Raw genomic sequence first — 16606 nt, forward strand, 5'->3', positions numbered from 1 at the left:
ATCAGCAAAACTATGAGTAAACAATTATATACAAATAATTAATCAATTAATTCTTTCACCTATCCTCGTCTAAATTCCTAAGATTAATAATTACGATGCTCAGATATTGTTTCTGACATTTTAAAAATTTTGAATGACTTAATTGTCATAAATGTATCAAAATTTTTTATCAATGGGTTAAAAAAAAAATTAAAACCATCATTAAAAAAAAAGGACAACGTAGCAGTAATTTCATGATCTTGAAATTGACAGAATGAAAAATTTACGGATTTTTTTTTCAACTAATCAGTTACAAAAAAAACAAGAACTCAAATTATGCACATGTAGAAAATTAAAAAAACTATAAGTGCAATTTTTTAAAATATTTTTTTATAATTTATCGTTTTGAATAAATTCCAAAAGTTATTGGACGTCAGCTAACTTCAATATCTTGTAATTTCGCTGACGTATAGATTTGAAAAAAAAATTATTTACAATTTATATCAATTGGGAGTTATACAAAAAATTGTTAAATAAATTTCAGTAAAAAATCTTCATATCAATTTTATAATTCGAATAGTCAAATTTTTTAGGCTAAAATTCATTCAAAACATTTTTTTTGACTCCTAATTGATAACAGCTGTAAGTAATTTGTTAAAAATTCTATATCTTGGCAAAATTACTACTATGTTATCCTTTTTTTCATTTGATGTTTTAATTTTTTTTTAATTAATTAATCTAAAAATACCCTTGATTGTTGGAAATTTTTTTTTAATTAAAAAGAAATTTCGTGAAGTTGAGAACGAATTTTGATCAGTGAAAATTTTTTAATTTCAAAATTTAATCGTTAATTAATAAAATTATATCACAATATTTTTTTTTTTTCAGTTAAAATTTTACATCGAAAATTTATCGAATAAACTTGGAACTGTCAAAAAAACTAATGGAGGTTTTTTTAAAAAAAAAAAAAAAATTAGTGATGTCTTTTGAAAAATTTTCTAATTTAAATTAATTGAATACTTTTATTTCAAGGTATCTTTTTTTTTTAATTACGTGAAAAATTTATACTCATTTGAAATTCATTAATGAAAATATTTTTAAAAAGTGTGATTTCAATGTCGGAAGCTAATTCATTTGATTTCATTTTTAGGCAATGTTGGTTCTAAAGAAGTTTAATTGGCACAAAGTCGTATCAATTTACTTAAACGTAAAAGAACGCATCAATAGATGAGTTGATAAGTTGTCAAGAATCCAGTATCCACTCGAGATTCCGGAGTATGAATTCGTCTGCGTCTAAAGCTTGTAAGCAGTAAGGAATCAGTTGGATGTGTACATAAAACATACGAGCAACAATCAGCGGAGTAAAACAGGTAAGTGGTAGTTGTAGTTTTCAGACAAAAGAGAGTACGGTAAACAGTGAAGGAGTTTTGTCCTTGAATGATTCTTAAAAGGATAATGAGGAAAAATTAGTGGTGCGTAAAGGTACAAAAAATAAAATTAAAAAAAAAGCGGTATCGTGTTGAATGTAGACGAAATAAAAGCCTAAAGTATATAGATTACTTGCACAAGTATGTTCACCTGTGTTACCCTTACGATTCTTATGCCCCCTGTAGAAAATATATCCATCACTTGATCACTTGTTCAACGTCTATTGCTGGTGTACTCTTTACTTGCTACGTACCATATTACCTCTCATCGTCTCGATCATCATCATAATCTCCTTTACGTCTCTCCATCTCGCGTTTCATAAGTACACCCGCTGGTATTTAGTAAAGAGTATACGGTAGTATCCAGCGACAGGCGATGAGAGATGAGAACGCCTCCAAAAGGACAAAAAGATTTTTACACAGTACTGGATATAGCATATTCAAGCCAACATTGAGATCTCAACTTGATAAAACATTGAATACCTTATTCCTATAGTTCGCCATTCAACATCCATCTTTCTTGTCCATTCATCCCCTCTTCATTACTCGTCATCCTCTCGTCAGCTTCTTTTTTTATATACTTATTATGTGTATACATATACTAGTGTATATGTACATATGTACTGCTGAAGAGTCTTTTACATTCAAATAATACAAAATAAACTGGAAATGTCATCGCTTAGGTAGACTCGGTAGACGTTTTAATCTTCATCATCTCGCGTCAGCACATCAACCTCTACACTTTTTTCTTCAATTGAATTTTGAAAATGAGAATTTTATATTTGTACAAAAAATAGTAGTACAAAGATTTGGCTTAACTGATTTTAAAATTTATCTTTGTATTAGGATACTTCTTTTTGTGTACGCACATTACGACTTGTTACTTTTTCGTTTAAATAATATTTGAATACGAAGGATATGAAAATCTACACTGGGATTATTCTATTTTATTGTTAGGAAAATATTATTTTTATTTATAATCTTTTAGTATATTTCTTTATTTGAGAAAACATATATGTAAATATAAATGTAGAGGGGGTTATTTTAAAATATATATAATGATACTGAATTATTAAATCAATTTATTATAGAGTTGTCTCCGTATATATTTAAAAATTATTAAAATATCGTAGAATGACAGATGATTTGTCATTCCCACCTGGTTAAGTGAATCCTAAGTGCTCTGCTATCCAATACAATTTTATTTATATAAAAATTGTCCGGCAGTATTCACGCATATGAATATTTTAAATAATTTTTCACGTCAAAAGACATTTTGCTCTTTTGATAAATAAATCTATATCATATTTAATAAATTTGAATTAAAAATAAATAGTAACACACGGAGAAAATTTCATTATACTATCTACAATATTAAATTTTCAATTTTTATATTTGAAATGCTAGGAAAATTTTTCAGTGGTAAAATGATTAATTTTACCATTTGAGAATGATAATAGTAACAATTGATGGTGGTGACGATTACTATCAAAGATGCTAATTGTAACTATTAAAGATTGTAATTGTTACAATCGAAGATGGTAACTGTTACCATTCAAGGTTCTAAAAATTCTGAAACAAAAAATTGGATCAATTTATATAAATTTAAATCCTTTATTTATATCCATATTTTAGCTATGTCCATTTTGTCCTCTAAATAATTAAAGTAAGTAACAATACAATCGTTCAAGTCCGAATATAATAAAAATTTCCAAATATTGGAGCTGTTATTGATAACTTTAAATGATTGGGTATGATCGTCAAAATAGCATCCATCCAAGTATTGAGTGATAAGGAAAACTTTATCATCATCAATAATCAGTATTTTTTTTACAACATAAAATAATTGAGCATCATTTGATCTGTAACGCCGATATTTAAATTTTTTATTAGTTTAGATAGTAACTATTATTTGGGCTGATGGTGACTATTACCATCAGGTTATTAAGAATTACGATGTTGATAATAGTTATAATTAGTTAAAATAATAAAAGTTATAATTTCTGATTATTATCAATAATTGTAGATTTTAGCATATATTTCGTAGATACTACAATTCAGATTGTTTATCTAATAATTTAAATGATATTCACTACCATCGAATTCAGTCTAAAAATTTTACTATAACTCGATGATAACTTTTACGATAAAATTTTCTTCGTGTAGCAAGATAAAAAATTGATAAATATAAAAATAGAACGAATGATTGCATAATTCATAATGTTGATATGACATATTTTAACCCGTACAAAATACATAGTATATATATAATTCGTAGAGTATATTTCATAAAGACGATGCGGGTCGATATATGTTACCAAAGCTATAAGAGAGAGAAATAATAATAATAAAAAAATCGAAAAAAAAACGGCCTCCCTCGAGTTCACCAAGTACTGGTACTTGATGTACTGGAGCACATTTGTGTGTACATACGTGTTATTGAGTAAGATAAAGAGGAATAGCTACTAGCAGTTTAAAACAGGGTAGTTTTAAAAGAAAACCGGTACACCAGCTCTCTTGCATTTAGTTAAAAAAAAAAAAAAAATACACTACACATATATAACATCAGGCACACCCGGATGACAGAAGGAACCGAGTAGAGAGTAAAGTAGAGAATATATAAACCAAGAGTGCCTTCTACCACGAGCATTATATTTACGACCCTCGACACCTCTCTACTTTGCCTCCTCAATCAAGAAATAATACACTTTTTCTCCCTTTTTACTTTTCGGTCCTTTTTACGTGTATACACTCGAAAATAATAAATATTTACGTCATAAATTTCTGTCATAAATCTTAAAATTTTTTTTGTTAAGTAAATTTACAAAGTAGTTCAGCTAATAAATTTTCATTTTATTTTATTTTTTTTTCTAGTTAAAAAATTGATTTTTGAACGCTATTATTATTATAAATGAAATTTGAAGAATCAAAACAATCATTAATATCTAGTCTGATATTAAAAAATAAACAGGTAACATCTGATAGATATTTTAGATGATCCCCTTGTGACTAATGATCAGCATCTGATGATTGATTTCCTTGTTGTATTTTCCCATGGGATCGGATGTCACGTGTGGAAATTGTTCATCACTTGTATACATCATCATGTGTAGTATAGAAGACATTGTAAAAGTAGATGTTATGTTCGTGTCATTCTGCGTGGCGGTAGAGTTAAGAGATGGAGTTACGAGTTTAAGAGAGACGGGAAGTGCATGTTAAACACGCATGCGGGGGTGTTTTAAGTGGGCGTGGCAAACGAGAACACGACCCTCGGATGCTCACCCTCTGATCGTAATATCAACGCCTGGAACCTTTCTACTTCATGTATATGTCATACACGCTATGTGTTTACTGCAGACATCGCCCTCTATACTCCGTGATCGTCATGCTACTGCCCTTAGGCCCTTGCACGAGTCATCGACTATGTGATTTTCACAACTTAAAATTATCTTGCAAACTATCATTTAACTAGATATGTCATTATGTACTTGAATCATCTACAAGCTTTCAAATTTTCAATATTTAATGCACTGAAAGATTGTTTTGGCTTTAGTAATAGGGGTGTGCGAATATTTTGAACTTATGAATTATTTGTATCGAACTAAATCGAACTGTTCGATTTGAACACGTTTTGCACATACCTATTTAGTACTCTTTAAATTTGAAATAGTGACTATTGGCTGTTTCACAGCTATAAGTAATCTAAGTGATATAATTTGCTCTGAGTGAAGCCATGGTAGGGGAAATCAAATTGACTGAAGCGTTTGCAGTGGTTACTTTCGGAGTTACGGGAGGCTATGATTACTGAAATTGTAAGCAAGCACACGTGAAAGTATTTATTTTGTTATCATTTAATTATTTATTTTTCATTTTGAATTTTTCCTCAATATCATATTTTGACTTTGATATGAATTTCAAACAACTTAACCTAAATGCTTACTGCATTCTTTTTTATTTTTTATCATTATACTTACTTATTGTTGATTCGTTTAGCTAAAAAACAAAACTGCAATTACTATAAAACTGTCACATATTTTTTACAACTTTTTTTTTTACTATTATTTATAATATTTATTTATTTTTATATTTCTTGCTATTGACATACGTATAAAAACATACTCTGACAGCCTCCCGTAGTTCATATTTTGTCTGGCGCTGCAGTCACACTCATAGCGAATAGCTGTGAAATAGCGTATACACTATTTTTCAGTGGTTTTCATTGCTCCAAATTTGAAGAGTAGACTATTTTATACACTTGTGTGAAAAAACTATTTATTTATTTTATATCAAGCGTTTCAATTTTAAAGATTAATATTTTTCGTCTAGAAAAAAAATTAATCAACTATTTTATTCGATTAGTGTTATTCATTAGTTATTTTAGGATAACTTTATTTGTTTAATTTTCTCGGAGTGAAATCCACTCCTGAAGGGAGTTAATTTTAATATTAAAAATCGGAATCCGAGTAAATGTAAATTGAAATTGAATCCAGGACATTCCGAAATCGTGTACCTCAAGATCGCAACGTTTTTCGCGTAAAGAAAGTAAAAGAAATTTATGTCATTCGGCTGCTTATAAGGGCGACTTAAGGGGTAGCTCCGGAGATTAAATGTGGTCTTAGATTTTCAGCTGACATACCAGCATCTATATGCGAAACATTTCAGAAATATAGTCATACATCCAGTAGATTTTTTACTTTCAAATTTTTTTTTTCATCCGAAATCACCCCACTGCAAAAACAAACTCCCTATTTACTCCGTATGCGGAGTTATTTTCTTATTAACTCCGGAACTCTGAGTAACAGAGTGAATTCGGATTTGAATAAAATTCAAATTCACTCCCAATTTCTTACAGTGCAGGATTGAAATGATGTAATTAAATGGGAATAGAACTTTCTTATGGTTACTTTGAAAAACAGTCATGTTAATAAAACAAGTTCAATTATGAGTTTAATTTTATTCCCGAGTAAAAAATAATCGTTCTTCGAAAGTTCTAACAGTCTTTGCCATATGTAAAACTTTTAATTCTAAAGGATCTCATTAAGCCATCTTATAGCTATTTTTAATAATGTATATTTAGTTAAAAAAAAAATTTTTTTTGGTATAGTGAACAAGGACAAAAATCCTATGAATCTTAGCTGTAATAAATTTGAACAGTCATAAATAAATTTGTATTTAATAACTGTTTTTTGTAATAAATATAATCAATATTTTACTAGAAAAATTAATCCTACAGAAATAATAAAATCAACAAAATACTTATATGCACATTATCAAAATTGAATCGAAAATTGTATCACGATAATAGAATCTCTATGGGGATTCTTCGATCGGTTTCCCGAGGATGTTATGATACTATAGTGAGAAAAATAAATTGAAATGGATAAACGACGTTCGAACACAAAGGATGATAGGTGTCGAGAATAGATTAGATTGGCGTTTATAAAAATGGTTTTCTGTGTGAACACATTTATTGAAAGAACATATGTGATTCATCGTGAATCACATAGTTGTCCAGATCATTGTTTACTTGTTTTTTTTTTTTTTTTCCAACAATATTTTTATATCTATACTTCATTCCAAAATTCTCAAATTATTTTTTTACACTATCATCGCCGTCATATTTATTATGATATTCTATCAGACCCAAACTGTAACTTTCATCCCATCAAGAAAATAAATATAGACTATTGTTTCTAGATGACCGTCATTTTTATGCTCGGTCATATGACGAGAATTTGACCGACAATTTCTCGTCAATTGATGTCAAAAATAATTAAGTAAACTTTTCAGTCAATTTTTTGAAAAATAATTTTATGGACTATAATGAATGTAAAATGATTCGTAATTGTAAGTGAATTTCAAGTCGTATCACTCGATAACACGAATCATTTGTTTATTTAAAAATATTCATAAAAAAATTTTGTTATTCAACTAAAAAAAAAAAAAACACATTTAGCTAAAAAAAAAAAAAAAAAAATTTCGGCGTACGATATCTTTAAAACAAATCAACCGATTTGAACGTTCTTGGCGGCAATCGAAAGGGCTAATCAAAACTTAGATCTGTAGATTTTGAAGTCGATCGGTCAAGTAGTTTATGAGTTATATGAAAAAATCTAGAAAAAACAAAAATTTTTTATTTTTGTTTTTCCTATAACTCGTAAACTACTTGACTGATCGACCTTAAAATCTACTCAGGTCTAAGTCTTGATGACACACCCACGTGGATGTCCATCCGGATGTATTAAGAATAGTTTCCTAGGTCCTCAAAACGTAGAGTCTTATGGAAACTCCATTTTCGAAAACTGGATTGAAATCAATAACTTTCTTTCTTTCGAAAATTTTCAATTTTCATAAAGTGAAGTTACAAATGACCTTTGGTCAATTTTTTGCTCGTCACTACCATGGACATTGAAGTACAGAATTGTCGTCATAAATAATATTTTGTTTTCTAATCCTCTTACAATTGTTACCATTACCTTCGATTACCGAAAGTTATTGTCGTAACCTGCTTATCATAGTACAACATTGTAAAACTTGGAATAAATAATGGAAATTTTTTTTCTCTAGAACTGAAAAACCTTTTACTTTGTCATTTTTTTTTTTTTTGGGTTATAAGCTTGTAGTAGTATTTATTTTGCGATTGTGACTGTTTTATTATTTATAACTTTTGGGTTTATTAGGTCTCTAGGTTTATATTTGGTTACGGATTTTAAACTTGATTATAATAGTTAGTCCCTATAGTGGACCTTTAAAAATGAACCTTTAACAAAAAAGGTATCTCCTCTTGTCTATAAAATTTTGAACAGGATTTAAAAGATAAATTTTGTAGAGTGCACATATAACAAAAATATTAATTATAATTTTTATTGTACTATATCTTTAGATATTATTGATAGAGTCAAAAGAGTTACCTCAAAAAAATTGAAACTTTTTTTCAAGGTTACCCTAGTAGAAATGAAATCGCGTTTTTGTCTAGTAACTGGCCAATTTTACTAGACTAAAACCAGAAACTGGCCAGTGGGATATCGAATTTTTGTCAAGTGGCTAGCCAGTTTTACTAGAGATCCAAGAAAAACATGGCGGCTTTGAAAAAACTGTCACTTCAAAATTTTAGGTTTTGAGGTTATTAAAATTATCAGTTCCTCGGAAAAATAAAAAGATTTTTTAAAAAATACCCAGAAGAATTAAAAATTAATTCAAATTAGTGTATCTTTTTCCAAATTACTCCAAAAATTTATATGCAATAGACAGATAAATCTAACCTGAAGCATGGATATATATAGATCAATAAATAAATTTTGACCCGCATTGACAGACTTTAAAAAGTAATTAATTGAAATAAATAAATTATAACTTAAAATAAAAATAATGATTGACAAACAAAATTATTATAAAATTTATTTATTGAGTCTTTCATTGACTTAAAAAAATCAAAGTTTAATTTATGAATGTTAAACGATAAAGCCGGCAACATCATTATATTCTAAAAATAAATGTAATCATTAAATCGTACTTTTTAAAATTAACTATAATTAAGAATTTATTATTAATAACATATAATATTTTTTCTTTTTAATTATTCCTTTTTTTGACTTTCTCTTTCCCAGTTTTTAATAATCCGTCTAAATGACAATCTGCAATATTTGTTTCTATTGCCCATAGTCGCAATTCACTTATTGTATTCATTTTTTTTATTGATTCAATTTTTTAATGTGTATATTATTAATTATTTATCATTAAATTATTTACATATTAACGTACACATTGAAAAATATAGGTTAAACAGAAAAAAATAAACATACACATACACACTAGTACAGAAAATATATTAGTGTGACCAATGTGTACGCCTTAGTTGTAGGTGGCGAGATTTCTAGTTTTTAGCCGAGATCGCTGGCCAGTTACTGGTTTGAAATCGAGTAAAGTCTAGATTATTTTTACTAGGGTAGTTTGACAATTTTTAAATACATTTTTTTAAGTAAGACCTGATGGCTGGCATCAGTCACATAATAATGATGGAAGAATTTTAGCTTTCCATTACACAATTACTTTTAAAAGTGTTTGGTTTACCTCTTAACGATGACCTTCAGTATAACGTCAGGAAGAAGGTACAGGACTTAGAAGATAAAAAAAAAATAGGATTAGTTTAAAAATATTACATCTAATAAAATTTTTACGCTAAAGGTTGTATTTTCAAAACAGACCTGCACAAGAAGCTTACATTCGTTTTCTAGATATTACTTTCTTATTTAAAGAAACTCTAAACTGAACTAAGTTTAAAGTAGTTTGTTTAAAGTCTTAAAAGAGGTGTAAAAATGATTGAATATTTCGTGAAACTTGAATTTTTCAATGTACACAAATAGCTTATGTAGATGTGATTGTGCGTATAGAGAATTGTAAAATATGGGAGGAAAACATTTCAGTGCACTTTGTGTGCAAGTAACAATAAAAGACAAATACAATTATTCACAATAATTTTTGTTTTTATTTATCAACACAATTATTCATACATTTAAAGTATGTTGTATTTTAACTGCAGCATATACTTTTTGTCAAAATCAGCTTAAGGAGGGTCTAGTCATTTTTGTCCAAGTTTTACTCTCAAACGAATCCTCTAAGCGCAAAATTTAGAACGAAGTTCGATGCATTACTCTATAATCCAGCATTCTTCGTTTCCACTTTTCATAAATTTTAATTTGTTTATGAAAAAAACGTGGACAAATTTTCCATTTACTGCGCAAGTGCAACATGGATAGTACCATTTGTCGACTTGAGTGTGACAGAAAAAAGTTCAGAACTCTCCTAATAGCTTTTAACTGCTTTCTGCAGAGAAAAGCAAATGGTATAGTCTCTAATGTAACATAGTATTTATTAGCATGTAGCATGGTGACGCAGATTTTTTAGCCGCATTTTTTATTCGACATAGTAATTTGTCTGATTTTGAATGGTAGTGCTATATGTACATGATAACATGGGAATCATTACAATTTCGATAGGGCTGCTTCCAATTCAAGGTAGTGAGTTATTATTATTAAATTAAAGATTTATAATTCAAAAATCAGATCACTTAATTGATAGTAAATAAATTTTTAACTGATAGAAAAAATTAATAAAATTACAATTGACACATTTTAATGTAGAATAGTTTTTTGAATAAAATACGATTCATTTTTAGAAAATAGATGTAAAATATTGGAAGAATATATTCAAAAAAGTTTACCTTTCTCTAAAATACTCTCGTCTTTTTCCATCAATGACATATTAAATCGCAATCAAATGTCATTGGTTACAATTATGATCATATCATAATTTATATGTTGGCCGTATATATACTATAGCGTTTACTATTTAAACTGTTTTCACGCCACTGCAGCATGGGACAGTACTATTTTGGCTTTGATTTATATTCTACAAACCAATATGAACCAGTAGTATGATTGTTATTTAACATAATATGGTAAATATTATCAGAAAAATAGTAGTCATTCTGATGCTATACAGTATCGATTCCTATGGCTTAAATAGGACTGGTTACCATGTAGATGCTAATCATTGTCATTCTCTTCTCCATGTTATATTTTGTTTTAACTATTATATCAAAAGACACATTTTAATAAGGATATAATAATTATTTATAGAGACTTATTTTTCGAAAGTGATTCTTTGGTTTGTCTAGTTTTTTGTATTATTAAAAAAAACTCTTCTTAAAGTATCACTTATTAATACTATCCTAACCTTAAATAATATCAATCACCATAGGCTGTAACAAAGTTCATTTAATTTTCTAAATTATGTTTTGTTTTCAAGCAAGCGCATTTGCTACTTTTTTTTTTATCAATTTAACATTTTGTTTTTCTTCAAAAGCAGTACATAAAATATAATTATTATAGTAATAAAAACCCGTTTTATCGGACAATACACTGTCATAAATTTATTCTAACGCATTGAAAAGGATTATTATTAGTATATGTCAAAATATTTTCAGTGATTATATTTAAGAACTAAAAGAGACAATCACAATATTTAAAACTATTTAAGATATTTTCTTAATAGATGCCTATAAATAATACAGACTTTGCATGTAAATTCTAAAAATTCTACCTAGAGAGGCTTTCAACGAGGATTTTTTATTAAAAGGATCGAAATACCGAAAAAAAATTTGACCCTTGGGAATTCCTAACTTGTCGCGACAGAACGACCCAGAGATCTAAAGCTGGCTTTTGACTTTATAGCTTTGCCCAACAGCTTGAATTGTATAGTTAAAGCCTTATATTGCTTTTCACTACAAACATCAACTTTTACTTTTGTCAGTACACTGGTTTGCAGTCCTACTGGGCAATAAATTTTGAGAACAACAAAAGTATTGACAGCAGTCATTACAGAAAAAGTAAATACTTGCCCATAAGTAGACCAATAAGGTCAAACCAACCAGTGTTGATACTTAAAATGGTTCGTTTAACGGCTCTGTAAATCAATTCGAAACAATACTAAATTTTATCTTTATCGTGTACTTAGGAAATATCATAATAACTTTTTAAATTTAATATAAATATGACCCAGTGTTTAATCCGATTTAAACATCGAAGGTCAACTGTATGGTTATCGTCTATTCTTTTGTCCAAAGCTTTAGGTTTGGAGATAAAAGATTTATTTTACTGTTAATGTTTTTTTCAAGTCAATGCGACGCCGGTAGGATTTAATATATAAACTTTCGACCTGCATATGGTTTTTTAAATCTTCGGCGTATTCGTTCAAACCTTTTTTTATTTTCTATAAATATTTATCAATTAATTTTATTTTTTATCAACAAATAAGGTAGAAGTCCCTATACCCGCTCATTTTTCTTCGAGTGAGATTAAATCACTCAATATAAATAAAATGAAAAACCATATTATTTTGTTTTTATAGTTTTAAGAATTAGAATAAAATTTAACTTTGAAGAATAATATGTTGATAATTAATTATTATTAATTTTTTAAATAATGTCCTTGAGTGTACCCATAGTCGCTCACTAAAAGCTTTCATGTACCATTACTCGATCAACACATGGCCCTATAGTCGCTCAAAGACAATATCAATTAAACTACCCACACAAAAAAAAAGAATCAGCCCATTTCTGGGCCGTGAATGACTGCCAATTTTCAAGAATCGGCCGAAGATCGGCTAAATATCGGATGATAAAGGTATGCCAAGCATGGCAGTCACAAGCATTGGCCAATCGTGGCAATCAGTCATCGGCCAAAGCTTGGTATCAAAAGCGAAACTCGATCAAACCGTTGGCCAACAAACGGCGGTTAATTGTGTGCTGTTTTGATAAGCAAAAAGATGGCTGCGAATGATTCACAATGCACAGTTCAGTATTCGCTATGAGTGTGACTGCAGCGCCAGACAAAATATGAACTACGGGAGGCTGTCAGAGTATGTTTTTATACGTATGTCAATAGCAAGAAACATAAAAATAAATAAATATTATAAATAATAGTAAAAAAAAAAGTTGTCAAAAATATGTGACAGTTTTATAGTAATTGCAGTTTTGTTTTTTAGCTAAACGAACCAACAATAAGTAAGTATAATGATAAAAAATAAAAAAGATTGCAGTAAGCATTTAGGTTAAGTTGTTTGAAATTCATATCAAAGTCAAAATATGATACTAAGGAAAAAATCAAAATGAAAAATAAATAATTAAATAATAACAAAATAAATACTTTCATGTGTGCTTGCTTACAATTTCAGTAATCATAGCCTCCCGTAACTCCGAAAGTAACCACTGCAAACGCTTTAGTCAATTTGATTTCCCCTACCATGGCTTCACTCAGAGCGAATAGTTAGCCATTTATTGGCCAATCATTGCAAACCAGGCATCGGCCGATGTATGGGAAAATTTCGAAGTTTGGCGACTTTTTATGGGTATGATAAGTTTATTGATTTGAAAAATAATTTATAACTTTTATTACTTCATTCTTTCATAATATTAAATTTCATGAATTTTTAAAAATATATTTATTGAGATATAGCTATAAAATTCTTAAAAAATTGACGTAACCCCAATTTAATCTAACGAATTATCGTTAAAATAAAAAATGCCCGACTGAGCACGATTTTGAAAATAATTACTCAATTTAAATTTACAATCTATTATAAAATAATTTGATACGCCATGTTTTAATATATTTAAATTCACAAATAATTATTTATTAATAATAATTTTTTTAGTTGAAATTTTTTCTTATGAAAATTATAAAAAACGCATTAAACAGTTAAAGTGAGCGACTAATGGTACTGAGCGGGTATAAGGGCTTTTACCTTATTCATTTTTACAATTATTAATTTCTATTTATTCTTAATATGAACAAAAAATAATAATTGTGATCAAATTAAAAATTTTATTTTAATTTTGAAAATAAAATAATAGAAAATTTTTTTCTTTAATGATTTAAAAAATGTTTTAAGGTTATTCACCTTAAAAAGGCTTTTTAAATTAGCTGTACGTTGGAATACAAAGTATTAAGAAAGCAAAAACGTCTATTTACTTTTAGCTTTATCTTTTTTTTTCATCTCTCACCCTTAGAATAAAGAATATTATTTAGGCATGAAAAAAAAAAAGACAAAAAGGAAAAAAAAATGTTAAAAATCGCTAAATTCTATGTATATATAGATATACTCTTGGAAGACTAGTAAAGTCTCATCTCGGAGCCAGAAGAGACGTAAGAGAAAATATAAAAAAATAAGTGAGTGGTACCTGCCCTTAAATCTCATATGCTTCCGGAAGCTCTTTGTTGTCGAATGTATTGAATAACGCGGGTTTTAAACTAAAGAAGCACTTCGTCAAAAGGCGAATCGTCTAAAGATGCAAGTGGGAGGGCTCTGAAGTCGGTATGTTGTAGAAGAAAATAAAATTTTGGTATGCATACATATATGTGGAGGTACATACATGAGTGTGGATAAGTTTTATGTATATGTACTGTTATGGGGTACGGTAATTTGAGATGTGGAGGAGGCAAAAATGGGAACACTGCGGGCTTTCGTTTAACAGAAACGAGTGGGTGAGGCCGAATAGGATAAGGCACTATTGAGAGACTGACAGCATCACAGTGACGGTGGGCTCGAGTTACGTCACTGGCTGTATGTCAGCACAATGTGCGCTGTTGTGCTTTTTCAGGGTCCATTCACCAATCGGTTGCTGGTGCGGGTGAGATTTCAAATCACGAGGGATCCTCAAACGCGTCGGGAAGCCAACATTATATACTTTTAGTTATGGACGACTTTACTTGACGCCATTTTCAAAATACCAACATCTTTCTGTTCATTTCTTCTTTTTTTTCTAGTTTTTTTGATCACATTTATACGTTAGATCATTATTGTATCGATAAACAATCAAAATAGTTTTGTTTAAAAGTACATTTTTGTAATTTACTTTATCTTGATATGAAAGTAATGTCAGTAGCTCAACTTATATGTTGTTTGAAATATGAATTTTTCTTTGAATTATTTTTTAAGTCATCGAATTAATTAAACTTTAACTATAAATTTACCTAATCACCCAATTAATAATTATTAAAAACGGTTTTTTAAAAAATTTTACTCCAAAATCTATTATTTAAATTCAATATAACATTAAATTGGAAACAATTTATGTTATACACTGTAAAAAATTTTTTGGATCCGGTGTAGTGTAAATGTTTCAGTGTAAAAATAGGTGTTAAATTTAGGTGGTGTAAATTTAAAATTCTTACACCACCAAACGTGTAAATGCATAATTCATGATAATTTTGTGTTAAAAAAGTAGATTACACCGTGTTACAATTACACGGATGGAAAATTTACACCGAGAGAATTTTACACCGTTATTTCACACTGCACGGCCGTGTAAAGTTCTCCGAAACAAACAGATTTGATGATCTACTGTAAAAAAAAGCGGTGTTAAAAAAGGACTAAATTTAACACCGCGTAGAAATATTTTCAGCACCGAAAAATATTTTAACACCGGGAAATTTTTTTACCACCGGTAAAGAACATTTACACCGTTGTCCGTGTTGAAATTTAACACCGAAAATTTTAACACTTTTACCAACTGAACTTACTCCGTTTTTTAAAGTGTCATAATTATTTTCAAATATACGACGTTTTTTTATAACTTGAAATAGTAATTTTTTAAAAAATTGTCTCGTTAAAAATTGAATCCGTGAGTAAAAAGATTTAAAGAAATTCCCACCAATTGACATACTCCAAGTCGTTGTGTACCGAAAAAAAAAAATTGTACATGTGGATAGGTGAATGAATACGTAATAGGAAGCCGGATGTTGACGCCCAGGATGGGTTTGTGTATGTCTTGTAAGGTCTTCTTGAAGATGTCTTCGTCTTGTTCACTCTATAGCTCTTCTATTGAATTCAAGCATTGTTAAGATAGTTCTCTGATTTCTGATCTACCAGCCAGTGCAACTTGTCATAAATGTGACGCGTTACGCCCACTTAACTAAGCAAAAAACGTTCGTTATGTCAACCAAGACTGGTATCCCAAGTTGCTTGCTTTAGCATATATTTTAACATTTCGTTTTGTTAATTTAAAGTTTTAACCGACTTCCAGCTCCTTTAAATTCTCTCAAGTCTCGTGTCTTCGTGTCAATCTCCACGCACTGATTTTCATAACATTGAACTTCCTGCCGACTAACGGACATTAACCGGTCGCCGTTAATGTGTATCTTCTTGCCGGTCGCGAGCCAAAAACGTATATACATATACTCATACCTAAATACATATAAATGTATATGAGTCTTTTTTATATAAAGAAATATTTCAAAAGAATTTTTTAAACACTCTCAGGACAAAAAAAAAAAACTTGTGATATTTAAATTTTATAAAAAAATTCAACCGTAAAACTATTTTATTTAACTTGATGCCTTCGAATTTACTTTTCATTTTAATATAATTATTTAAATAAAACTATCAATTATCGATTATATAATTTATAAAACTGTACATAAATTAAATACACGATGTTTGTTCTCTTTATCTTGAAATTTTTTATAGTTACTATTTAGTTGGATGATATAGAACTTGTATGTATAATACTATAATTTAACTGGTACGTACATTTATACAATATCTATATATATTTATATATGTAGAAAAAGAGATCATCGATGAGTAAATGAATCGACAAGAAAAAGAAAAATTGTAAAAGTTCACTCGGCAAACTTCCC

At 28.8% G+C, this 16606-nt stretch overlaps 1 protein-coding gene across 1 annotated transcript in view; it reads left to right on the top strand.

Moving 5' to 3' along the window:
* Positions 1–1259: 1259 nt before the first annotated feature.
* The window catches only part of LOC103572483 (uncharacterized), a 77590-nt gene continuing 62243 nt past the window's right edge, over positions 1260–16606 (top strand). Inside the window, exon 1 of the mRNA XM_053737249.1 lies at positions 1260–1349. The gene's annotated coding sequence lies outside the window, so the exon portion shown is untranslated. The remainder of the gene's footprint in view (positions 1350–16606) is intronic.

This window comes from Microplitis demolitor, chromosome 3 (genome assembly GCF_026212275.2).
Source record: "Microplitis demolitor isolate Queensland-Clemson2020A chromosome 3, iyMicDemo2.1a, whole genome shotgun sequence".
NCBI lineage: Eukaryota > Metazoa > Arthropoda > Insecta > Hymenoptera > Braconidae > Microplitis > Microplitis demolitor.